The sequence below is a fragment of the Arachis hypogaea genome, chromosome 18, assembly GCF_003086295.3.
Source record: "Arachis hypogaea cultivar Tifrunner chromosome 18, arahy.Tifrunner.gnm2.J5K5, whole genome shotgun sequence".
Lineage (NCBI taxonomy): Eukaryota > Viridiplantae > Streptophyta > Magnoliopsida > Fabales > Fabaceae > Arachis > Arachis hypogaea.
In genome coordinates this window covers 91,203,197-91,216,314 of record NC_092053.1, presented here as the reverse complement: position 1 = coordinate 91,216,314, position 13,118 = coordinate 91,203,197, and positions in this window count along the sequence as shown.

Sequence of the window (13,118 nt, the reverse complement as noted above, 5' to 3'; positions counted from 1 at the left end):
TTTTCCAAAATTCACTAAAAATACATTTTTAACCAATTCTTCTCAAACTTGATGTGGTTTAATCAGACTCATCTATGTTTCATTTGGTTTTAGTTTCAAAATAATATCATTTCAAAGGAAGAAGTTATGCATATTTAAAAATGCTTTTATTCAAAGTGGTTTTGTTTCACCAAAACAGTAAACTCATCTCCTTTCAAGTTGCATAACTTATTTTCTAAAATATAAATTGATTTGAAATTAAGACTGACCTTTATAGATATTCCAATCTTTCATTTTCCATAAGTTTCATGTAAAAAGTATCCAGAATTAAAAGATATGTAGATTGGAAATTACTGTTATAAAATCTGAAAAATTGATTTTCTATATAAAACTACTATTCTTTCAAAAATCATAACTTCCAATTCACAACTCCAAACATTCTGAAACTTTAAAGCAATAAAATACACTTATCAATATTTTCTAAAAAATTAATTTCAGTTAAATTAGATGTCTAGAATAAGAACAGTAGTTCAATAAAGTTATTGACTTTTGTCTAAACACTGCAGATTCTGGTTTTCGTTCTACACCACACAGTTTTTGGAATCAGTGACCTTGACCCCTTCTAAGTTGCATAATTTATTTTCTAAAACTTCAATCACATTAAAATTTGGATAGAGTATTCTAGATACCTTAAAATTTTATTCACCATTGGTTTGAACTCCAAAAACATCCAGAACTAGGAGTTATGCTTCTTGAAACTTGTTACTGTTCAATAAAATTTTGTTTTGGCAAAATAGTGAGTACTACTCCTTTCAAGTTGCATGATTCTTTCTATAAAGCTTAGATTGTCCTGAAATATGGGTATGTTATACTAGACATCTGTATCTTTAATTTGCCACTAGTTGCATCCCAAAATTCATTCAGAACTAGGAGTTATGCATGTGGAAACTTACTGGTTTTAAAAATAGAAATATGATTTTTCTGTAGAAAAGTGTCCAGTTTCAAAAATTCATATCTCTCAATCCATAACTTCAAAAACTTTGAAATTTTGAGAGATCAAACTAGACTCACTAAAGTTTTATCTAAAATTGGTTGTATATTATTTTTATTCCAAGATTAAGAGCAAAAAATATGCAAAATTACTGATTTTCTGTATAATTCTGCAAAGTCTCTTTCATGAATTTCTTGTATCTCTTTGATCTCTTGTGTTTTAATCCCACTTTAGACTTCAACTCTTAAGTCTTTTACTTTCTTAATCTTCCTTAACATTTTATGAACATCTCTCTTTAATTCTTTTTTTTTTATTTCTTATCATAAATAACATAGATCTTAGCCCCAAGTGCTTATACATGTATTTCAATTATCATCATCATCATTAATCAAGTTCATCATCATTTCAACCATCATGATCATAATTATATTCATGCATACTTCATCTCAAATTTCAACACACATATCATTCAATCATTCATCATCAATAGCATTTAAGTGCATTCAAAATATCAAAATATAATCAACCAATCATCAAGAACATTGATGAACATAAAAAATTAGCAAGACATGTTCAACCACCTTTTGATCATATGATTCATTTAAATGAACCTCGTATAATCTTACCCCTTACCTTTTCTTGTTAGCTATCTATGAAATCTACCCTTATCTCTCTCTCTCTCTTGATCAAGACTTTTAAACATTCATCAAAATAGAATTTTCATGTTAACAAGGCCTTAATGGCCGAATCATCATCACAACAAGAAGAAAATGAAATAAAGTGATTCTTAGAAGGCCTTAATAGCCTTACCCTCTCAAGCTTGAATTCTTGGTTGGCTTGGTGATTCTTAGAAGAGGCGTGTGTGATGACTTTAGCTAGAAGAAAATGAAATAAAGTGAGGTATCAGGAAAGGTCCATATGACCGAATAGAGAAAAAGAATGGTGAGGGTGTTCTTCACTTAATTGCTAATTTTTGGAGGCACCAAAGGAAGGTGATGAAGAGAAGCTTAAGCTCCTTGAACTTCTAGGAAGATGATGGCATGTGATCAATTTTTTGTTGATAAGAAAGCTTGATGGAAGAATGGAGAACTCATTCTCCTTCTCATCACTCTTCTCAAATCTCTCACTCTCTCGGACTCTTCTCTCCCTCTCTTGCTTCTCTATTTTGTTTATGTCTCATTTATGCAAAGCATGAATGCAATAAATATGAAAATGGAGTGGATGACGGGGTGGCTACATTTCATACATTAAGGGAAGCTACATTTGTTATCATTCATGCTAACCAAGTATCCATCTCTATTTAATGCTACCATTTAACCTTAATCACATTTAGTTAGTTTGGTGAGGGAGTATGGAACTTTGGTTAAGTTGAGGAGGGAGGAAGAACCAGTTTTTGGTGGTGAAAGAGTGGGAGAACCGGTTTGGGTTAGAAGAGAGTGGGTTTGGTTTGGTTTGGTTCCAGCTTGGTTAGATTTTAACTAGGCTAGTTATTTTAGTTTTCTTGTTTTCTTTTAGCTGATCTTTTTAGTACCCAATTAATCTTAGTTAACATATGATGAGAGAGTTCCTTAGCGATTTGGCCAAATTATTAAGGAGAGTGGAAGAAGAAAATAGATTAATGGCTAAACCGTAAAATTACCATTTCAAACCGTGTCGGTTTAAACAACCAGAAGAACCAGCATCTGAGACATTGGTAACAGAGATTATCTCAGCTCCAAAACATGTTTAAAATTCTTTACTAAAGCTAGAAAGTTCAAGAAATGCTAAAGTTTTCATAGATGAATTTAGACTCGACGGGTGAATTCGTTGTTATCGGTACAATTTTTGTCTTTTAACACGCTTTCACTTTCCACTTTTCTTTCTTTTATTTATACATATCTTATCTAAGTCTTCCTTGTTATATCGTGGTAAGGTGATCCTCGGATGTTTAACAAATTCTCATCATAGAATTTTTGAGAATTTGATCTGTGAAGAATTGGGGTGTTATATCCTATCTTCCTTATAAAATGTTTTGCCCTTGAAACTTTAAAAATATCTAAAGGCTCATAAAGCCTCTAAGGAACCTATCTCAACTATTGTCCTTACTAATACAACCCTTGTCCCACTCGAAAGATTGATCCTAAAGGTATCTGTGGGTGATGGTGCTATAGGTAACTGAAAGAGTAAAACCGTCGGCTAAGAATTTCTTCTCGGTTAGAGAAAATAAGTTCGTTGCAAGTATAGTTCCTAACCGACAAGCAATGCTCAATCAAAGTTTTAATAGTGGTTGTCACAAGTACAAACCCCAATAAAAATAACCGAAGTATTTAAACTTCGGGTCGTCTTCTCAAGGAATTGCAGTGAGGTATGCGTATCATTGGTTATGGTATCAAATGGGGGTTTGATTGATGAAAGGACAAGAAAATAAACCAAGCAAACAATTAAAGAAAACAATTAATAAAGAGAGACATTCATGGCAAGGATTGAGAATATAGGCTTTCTATCCTAGTCACTAATCGTAGCAGTGATTAACAGGAATTTATTTTATTTCGTCATCTCCAATGTTGGAAGTTATCTTCCATGAGAGAAAGTCAAATAAGACTAGTTAATCTCAATCTAAAAATCCTAATCAACTCACTAATTGAATTAGCAAGAGATGAGAGTCAATGGAAGTAATATTAACTAACAACTCTAGATCACCAATCTAAATTGGGTATTAATGACTCAAGATTGCCCAATTCCTCTTTCAAGCCAAGAATGCTCAAAAAGCTACTCTAACATACAACCAAGCATTTTGTCAAACACTTGGAAGGCATAAAAGGAAAGCATCATAAATTGTAAGAAATAGTAAAATCTACTACTACCCAATTGCAAGAAAACAATAACAACAACTCAATTAAACAACATTGAACATGAAATACCTCAAAATTGCATTAAAGAAATTGAAATTGACAAGAGTGTTCATAACATAAAAGTAACTAAAACAAGAAATTAACAAGAGGAAATAGGAAAATCAAGACAATAGAACAAGAAATTGTGAAGAAAACAAGATGAAATCAAGAAATTAAACCTAGATCTAAGAGAATTTAACCTAAACCTAACCAAATTCTAGAGAGAAGAGGGAGCTTCTCTCTCTAGAAAACTAACTAAAGGCTCATCATAACTATTCTAAGTGCTCCCCCCTTGTCCAATCTTTAATTCTGCATGAAATAGTCTCTGGAATCAATTGGATTTGGGCCTGAGAAGCTCAGAAATCGCCCCCAGCGTTTTCACTTTAATGAGGTCACGTACGAGCTATGACGCGTACGCATGGGTCACGCGTACGCGTCGCTTGGCGTTTTGCTTCTCACGCGTACGCGTCATGTCACGCGTACACGTCGCCATGCGACCTCATCTCCACGCGTGCACGTCTGTCACGCGTGTGCGTCAATGAATGCACTCCAAAACCTTGATTTTCCATGAATTCTCCACTTTGCATACTTTTCTCTTCACTCCTTTGATCCATTCCTAGCCTTTTCAACCTGAATTCACTAACAAACACATCAAGGCATATAGTAGAATCAAAGGTGAATCAAAACTAGCAAATTAAAGGCCTAAAAAGCATGTTTTACACTTAAGCACAAATTAAGGGAGAATTACAAAACCATGCTATTTCATTGAATAAATGTGAGAAAAATTGATAAAATCTCCTAAATTACACACAAGATAAACCACAAAATTGGGGTTTATCAAATCTCCCCACACTTAAACTAAGCATGTTCTCATGCTAAACCAAGAAAGAGACAAAAGGTATCATCATTTATTCAATGCAAACTAACTAAATGCAATCTACCTACATGCAATCTATCTAAATAGATGCAATTACTTGGTCAAAATAAATCAACTTCCAAGAAAACCAATATAAGCATAAGGGCTAAAGCAATAGCAATCAAATCAATCCACAATTGACTTGAGTTATTAAAATAGTTCACAAACTTGCAAGCAAAGATAATCATGGTGAATACATGTAATTGAGCAATCAAACCCTCACCGAATGTGTATCTGCTCTAGTCACTCAAGTGTATAAGGTTGATTCACTCAATTCTCCCCTAACTATGCTTTCCAAGATTTGTTTTTCATCTAATAATCAACACTTATTTCATGCATGTATACAAATATCATGAGGACTTTTCCATAGGTTGTAATGGGGTTAGGGTCAAGGTAGGATTGTATATGGGTAAGTGGACTAGAGTTTGAATCTTTAATTAACCTAAGCTTCCCACCTAAGCTATATAACAACCTATAAAATTCTAAACAAACCGAACTACCCATAATCCTCACTTTTTCACACACTCATGCATTCTCTTTTCACTTCACATCCTACATGCATTGATATTATTGAATTTTACTTTGGGGCATTTTGTCCCCCTTTTATTGCTTTTCTTTTTATTTCTTTCCTAGATATTTTATTTTTTAAACTAGAACATATACAAGAGCATTAATGCATATGGTTTAAACATTTAATGCATGAGCATGTACCCAATTCCCAAAATTTTGACAAAAATACAAAAATACTCCTTTATCCCAACAAATATTCTCAACTCTCCCAAACTTGAATGATAAACACTCTCACTAGCCTAAGCTAATCAAAGATCTAAACAAGGGACATTTATTTTTTTTTTCACTTAAAGCTTGTAATGTGCTAAAATTAAGAACAAATGGGTTAAGCATAGGCTCAAAATTGGCTAACAATAGAAGATAAAAGGTAGGCTATTTGGGTAAGTGAGCTCAATGAAACAATGACCTCAATCATATAAGTGCATTCATATACAAAATAATAGACATATAGAATCAAACAAATCCAAGATTACAATTATAGAAAGAGAATAATCACACACAAGAATGAAAGTAAGTGGTTATATGATGTAACCACACAATTAGGCTCGAATCTCATATGCTTGTGTTCTTAGCTCAAAAATATGATCTACAATATATGTAATTCAAGCAAGTTCTAAAATTTTTTTTCTCAAATCAATTAGGATGGGTTGCCCTATAAATAAATTTCTTGGAAAGTTTCATTATTTTGACGAAGTTTAATATATATATATATATATATCCTAAATACAATGTTATGATTGAGAAAGGTAAAAATTCCTTAGTTTAATTCTCTTTTTCAATCAAACCAAATTCTCATATGCAAAAACGGTAAACTAAGCTCAATAATCCACAATTTTTTTTCAATCACAACTAATAAACTCAAATAACTATATATATATATATATATATATATATATTATCAACTAAAATGCACATCCAACTAACAATCCAAAATATATACAGACCAAAATGCAAAATGCAACAAGCTAAACAAAAGTATCCAAAATATCTAATATATACAATAATCCCAAAAGTGCAATAAAGTAAAATGAAAATACTAAAAATAAAGCAAGCTAAAGCAAAAAATGTCTGAAATGGTCACCCAAAATAGAAATTCCGCCGCCGACGGCGACCTTCCCACACTTAGAAGGAAGCATCGTCCCCGATGCTACAAGTGAGACTGGGTGAAAAGATTGACGTCTGCATCTGGCTAGGGCTATTGCTGTGGCTGTGGCTGTGGCTGTGGCTCCACAGGAGTCTGTAGTGTCTCTGTGGAAGCCTGAATCTGAGTAGGTGCCTCTACCGGCTGATCCTCCTCCTGCAGATCCTCCTCCTCTGCCTCAGATTGGTCGGAAGAAGTGTTAGAATCAGAGGGCATGACGGTGCCCAGTGATGCCAGCATTCGACTCAAGCGCTCAAAGCGTCGCTTGTGGCGACATTCACTCCGATCCATGCGCTCAATGAGGTGTTGAACGAGTCGGTAAGTCGGTTGGGGTGCTGATGGTGGTGGTGACTGCCTGGTAGATGTAGATGGTGCTGTAGAGGGTCCGGCTGCAGCTGAAGAAGAAGGTGGCCTAGATGCCGCTGCTGTGGAAGCTCGAGCTCTACGCGAGGCTGCTGGTCTGTCACTCACCCAGGTCCCCCACGGAATAACTCTCTCCTTTCCGTGGATCGCGGGCGGTGACTCATCATTTGGATGCCATGGTACTCCAACCCGGAGAGCTAGCTCTGTGACCAAAGTAGGAAAAGGGAGTGTGCCTCTGACATGGGCTCGCCACATAAACTTCTTGATAAGCCGGGAAAGGTACATTTCCTTCCCTTTGAGGACGCACTCAATCAGGACCAGCATGTCAACCAGAATCTCAGTGAAGTGAGTGCTAGGCATGACGTAGTGGGCAAGAATCTGCTGCCACACCTTAGCCTCCTTCCTCAAATACTCAAATCTCATCCCCTTAGGTTTCAGTTTGTTGGCAACCATCTCCCAAGGAGCGTCTGGTTGGGCAACTACACTCTGCAAAGCATCATAATCAAAAGTGAGGCAATACATCTCCACCTCAGCCTGCTGAAAAGCGTCTCTGTCACTAACCTTGGGCTAACAGTGGATGATCTCCTCAATGTCTGCCTCTGTAACCAAGATCTGTCCACCTCTAAGGTAAACCGAGTCAAGGGTTGATGCACCACTATTTCATGGTACATCTTGTGCTTAATTGAGTGGATTTTATCCACTATTCTCACACTTATTCATTGAATTCGCATGTTTTATATTTTCCTTTCCTAATTTTGTGCTATGATTGAAAACATGCTTCTTTGGCCTTAAATTCGCTAATTTTAATCCTCTCTTATTACCATTCGATGCCGTGATATGTGTGTTAAGTGATTTCAGGGTTTATAGGGCAGGAATGGTTTAGAGGATGGAAAGGAAGCATGCAAAAGTGAAAGGAATACAAGAAATTGAAGGAATTGCTGAGCTGTCAAGTCTGACCTCTTCGTACTAAATCGATCATAACTTGAGCTGCAGAGGTACAAATGAGGCAAATTCAGTTGCGTTGGAAAGCTAATATCCGGAGCTTCGAAATGATATAAAATTTGCCATAGTTGCATGGCGTTTAAGGATGCGCACGCATGCATCACGCGTACGCGTGGATAGTGCGGCAGACAAGCGACCCGTACGTGTGATGTACACGTATGCGTGACCGAACCACATGCTGTACATATCAGAAATCAATGGGGGCGATTTTTAGGCTGTTTTTGGCCCAGTTTCAAACCCGAAAAACACAGATTAGAGGCTGCAGAGTGGGTGAATCACAATCATTCATTCACATAATTTTAGGTTTTAGATGTAGTTTTCTAGAAAGAGAGGCTCTCTCTTCTCTCTAGGTTTTAGGATTTTAGGTTTAGCTTTTCTTAATCTCAGATTTCTATTTTGCTTTAATTTAGTTTTCTTCTACTCTTATTTGTTCTAGTCCTTTAGTTTATCTATCCTCTCTTGTTGATTTATTTATTCTCCAATTTGGTTTATGAACTCCATGTTAGATTTGATTTTCTTATTAATGCAAGTTGAGGTATTTCATATTTATTGCTTCTTCCCTTATTTGTTAATCATTGATGCTTGCAATTGCCGATTTTAGATTTATTGTCTCTTATTGCTTTTCTATGCTTTTATGTTGTACCTTCCAAGTGTTTGATAGAATGCTTGATTGGATTTTAGTGTAGATTTCTCTCCTTTTGGCTTTGGTTGAGTAATTGGAGGCTTTTGAGTTATCAAACTCCTTTGTTGATTTGGATCCCTCTAAAACTAGTCTTTCCTTAGGAGTTGACTAGGACTTGAGGAATCAAATTGATTCATCCCCTTGACTTTCCTTCATTGTTAGAGGTTAACTAAGTGGGAGCAATGGACAATTCTCATCACAATTGATAAGGATAACTAGGATAGGACTTCTAATTTTCATACCTTGCCAAGAGTTTTCTTAGTTATTAATTTAATTTCTTGCCATTTTATTTCCTTGTTCCTTATTTCAAAAAACCCAAAAAGATACTTTTCCACAACCAATAATAAACTACACTTCCCTGCAATTCCTTGAGAGATGACCCGAGGTTTAAATACTCTGGTTTATTTTATTGGGTTTGCTTTAGTGACAACCAAATTTTTGTACGAAAAGATTCTTTGTTGGTTTAGAAACTATACTAGCAACGAGAATTTATTGTGAATTCTTTACTAGCAAAAACCCATTCATCAAAATGGCACCGTTGCCGGAGAATTGTAAATGTGTGGCTTATTATTGGTTATTGTAAATATTTGCCTTTTGCTTATTTGTTAGTTTTTGTTAGTTTTAGGACTTTATTGCTTGTTTTTGTTAGCTTTTGTTTTTATTTTCTTTTGTTACTATGAATTCTCACCCCTTTGGCTACGAGTGTGGCTACAATCATGTTGCACGAAGTGGAGATTACAATGAGAACATGTATCAAGGATGGGACAATCAAAGATGGGAGGAGCCACAAGGATTTGATCAACACTCTTGGCAACAACCTCCTCCAACTTACTATGAGAAAGAGCCGTTGCAAGGTGCATACCAAGACAATGGATATGGTGGACCCCCTTGTAGTTACCAACAAGCCCCACTATATGCCTATGAACCCCTCCTCAACATACCTTTGAACCACCATACTCACAAGCCCCTTTTCGCTATTCACCTCCATATGACCCTAACCCTTATCCACCACTCCAACCACCATACGAACCATATGAACCATATCCAGAACCACCACCTCAATATGCACCATCTCCATACCCTTATCAAGAAGAACCACCTCCGTATTATGAACCTTTTCTCCCAACAAATGAACCCTCCTATCTACCCCAAGCTCCCATAAATGATACCTTTAGTGTTATTCGTCAAGGGCAACAAGAGCTTCAAACCACACTTACCTCTAATCTCACCGGTCACACCTCTACTCTTCAAGCTCTTATATCACGTGTGGATCCATCCTTTACCCCAAATACTCAACCCTCAAGCTCTGGTGCACTTACTTTTCACCCATGTCCATCAATCCAAGAGCAACATGATTCCAATTATGCTATTGACATAGAACAAGAGAGAAGGGATCGTCTTAGGGACGTAATAGATCGGGTTCACACATACATACTTCAAGAGAAGCAAGAGGAGGCCCAAAAGGTGGAGGTAGGAGAGACCCTTGAAGAAAGTTGTCAAGAGGTGGAAGTTATCAAGGAGGAGCTGGATTTTGTATTAGAGCAAGTGGAGGAAGCCGAAATTATCAAAGAAGAAGAAGTGGTTGAAGACTTAGGAGTTGCAGAACCTCCATGGGAAACTCAAGTCATAGAGCCTCCTTCCAAGACATTTGAATTTGATGTTGAGGAGGGTGTACAACCTCCCAGGCATGTCATGGTTGAAGACTTGGATGAGGTTGATAATGAGATGGATTCAATAATTGATGAATTTTTATCTACAATTGAATCCTCCCCCATTAGACTTGAAGAAGAGGTTAATGTTGGAGAAACTTGCCAAGAGGTGGAACTAGTCAAGGAAGAGCACAAGGGAGTGAAGCTTGCACGACCACTGAAAACACCTCTCTCCAAGCTATTGCCATCCACCACAACATTCAAGTGGGTAAACTCCTTATCCTTGAACTTTACCTTTCCACTTGAATATCGTCTGCTTAAGACAGATGGACAACTCAGAGCTCTTTGTGGTTTTAAGAGCAAAAGGGGAATGGTTAATGGTTGGCAATACAATCCTAGGTTTGTTATGGTTGGATGTTCAAGGTCTAAGTACAATGGTTGGTATAAGTCTCAATTGAATGGGTCTAGGACATTGTTTGGATGTCTCAGTGAGAATTCCGATTGCTCACCACCGAAGTGGAAAAATGATGATCAACAAGAAGACGGGTGTAAAAGCAAGGTTTGGGACCCCAGAATTCATTCCAACAATCAACACTAATGGGGCCTTGTCACTTGCTTTGACTTGGTTGAAGGCTTTATGCACCTGGTTTGGGACCCCAGAGGCTATTAGAAGTACAAACATTAGTGGAGATTCCTGGACGAGTTTAAGCACAAGCCACCATGACAAGGAGCTCACCAAATGTCCAACATAAGGACTTTAACTAAAAGTGCTAGGTGGAAGACAACCCACCATGGTATGATCGTTCCTTTTTGGTCTTAGTTTTATTTTATTTTATTTTTATCAGTGTTCATTCATAATTTCTGCATCATCACCTGCATTCTACATAAAAAAAAACTCATTCGACGTGCAAGCGTCTAGGACGGGCATGCGTCATATGTGAGTGTGAAAAACATTAAGTTTGAACAGAGAGTTACGCAGTAGTGGGGCAGGAAGCGTGATCTGCGCACAAGCACGCCCACGCATACGCGTACATCACGCGTGCATGTCACTTGCAACCTTGTTAATCCACGCGTACGCGTCAAGCATGCGCACGCGTGGAAATGGAAATCGGCATAAATAGCATACTGAACAGAGAGTTGTGATGGTCTGAGGCTGGAACTGTGCTAGAGGCACAAAACCACCCACGCGTACGCGTCCCTGCCGCGTGCGCGTCCTTTCGCTTCCAGACCCCTATGCGTACGCGTGCCAGATGCTTACGCGTCGCATGGCCATGTCCTTTTCACGCGAACGCGTAACCTGCGTGCGCGCGTCGCGCCCTGTTTTTCAATTCTTACTTCTTTCTTCTCTCCTTTCTCCTTCTTTCTTCCTCATTTCTTACTTTCTTCTTCTTCATTTCTTTAACTTCTTATCGTTATTCCCTTTTGTTCTATTTTACTTAATTTATTTGCATACTTTCATTGATTGCATTTTAATTTTGTGCATGTTTTCATGTTCTTTTATAAATTTGATATTTTTTCTTCGGTGTTAAATTTTCTATTCAACTGTTGAATATCTCTTGCATTATTTTTGGTGCTCGTGACTTGTTTTAAATGGTTGGATATTATTAATTATAATTCAATGCTAATTTTTATGACACTTGTATTCCTTTTGCATTGACATAAATTTATATTGTCTTTCATTACCCATTTTCTCTCCTCCATTGATGCACTTTTTGCACTATTGATATGCCATTTACTTCTACTATTTTCTCACTTGCATGTTGTAGCTACCGTGTAGTTGAGACCCTCATTATTTGGCATTAACCCAGCTATAATTTATTTATTTTCTTATCTTTATTTCTGTGTTACTTTTCTTCCTTTTCCTCTTCTTTCAGGATGGCCACCGAGAAGGGAAAAGAAAAGCTTCTCAATGGGACGACAGACAAGTCCATCTGCACAATCTTTGGAGAAAAATATCAGTTGTAGCCACCCGTCCACTTGCATATCTTAGCATGCACCGAGGACGGTGCAATCTTTAAGTGTGGAGAGGTCGATACCAACTTCTGTGGGTTAGTTATTTTTTTATCAACACCAATGTTTAATTTTCTTTGTTAATTAGTTGTCGCATTTGTATGTTTGATTGCATGATTGCTTGATTTTGTGCATATTCTACCACTGCTTGGTTGAAGTAATATTTTCTTTTTCAAGAAACTATCTTATAGAATTTCACTAATTTGAATTAAAAATTTTTGTTAAACTTGTTTGAAGATTGTATTTGGAACATGGTCTATAGCTAAGAACACACAACCTGTGAGATTTTGAGCTTAATTATATGGTTACATTATTTAACCATGATTTTTATTCTTGTGTGTTTGCTCCTCTATGATTGTAATCTATGGTTTGTTCCATTCTATATGTCCATTGTTTAGTGTATATTCATGCATACATATGATTGAGGCCATCATTTGTTATTAGCTCACTTATCCCAAATAGGCTACCATTCCATTTACCTTTGTTTGCCATTTTGAGCCTTTTTAACCCCCATTTGTTCTGTATTTTACCACATCACTAGGCTTAAGCAGAAAAATAATTAATTATCCCATTTGAATCTTTGGTTAGCTTAAGATAGAGATTGTGTGTCAACTAAGTATGGGGACATGTAGAAACTTGGGTTGATGAAAAAATGTTGTATTTTCACTGACAAATATTGGGAATTTGGGTGCTTACTCATATGAAATCAGAAAAACCATATGCATTGATATATTATGTTCTCATTCAATTTTTAAAAAAAGAGAAAAAAATTATATATATAATATAAATAAATAAATAAATGAATAGGGGATAAAATTACCCCAATGTTGAGTCCAATAAAAAGATCAATGCATATGTGATGAAATTAAAGAAAATTTGATGCATGAGTATGTGAAATATACAAAAGTGAGATTATGGGTAGCTAGGCATGATTTTAGAATTATA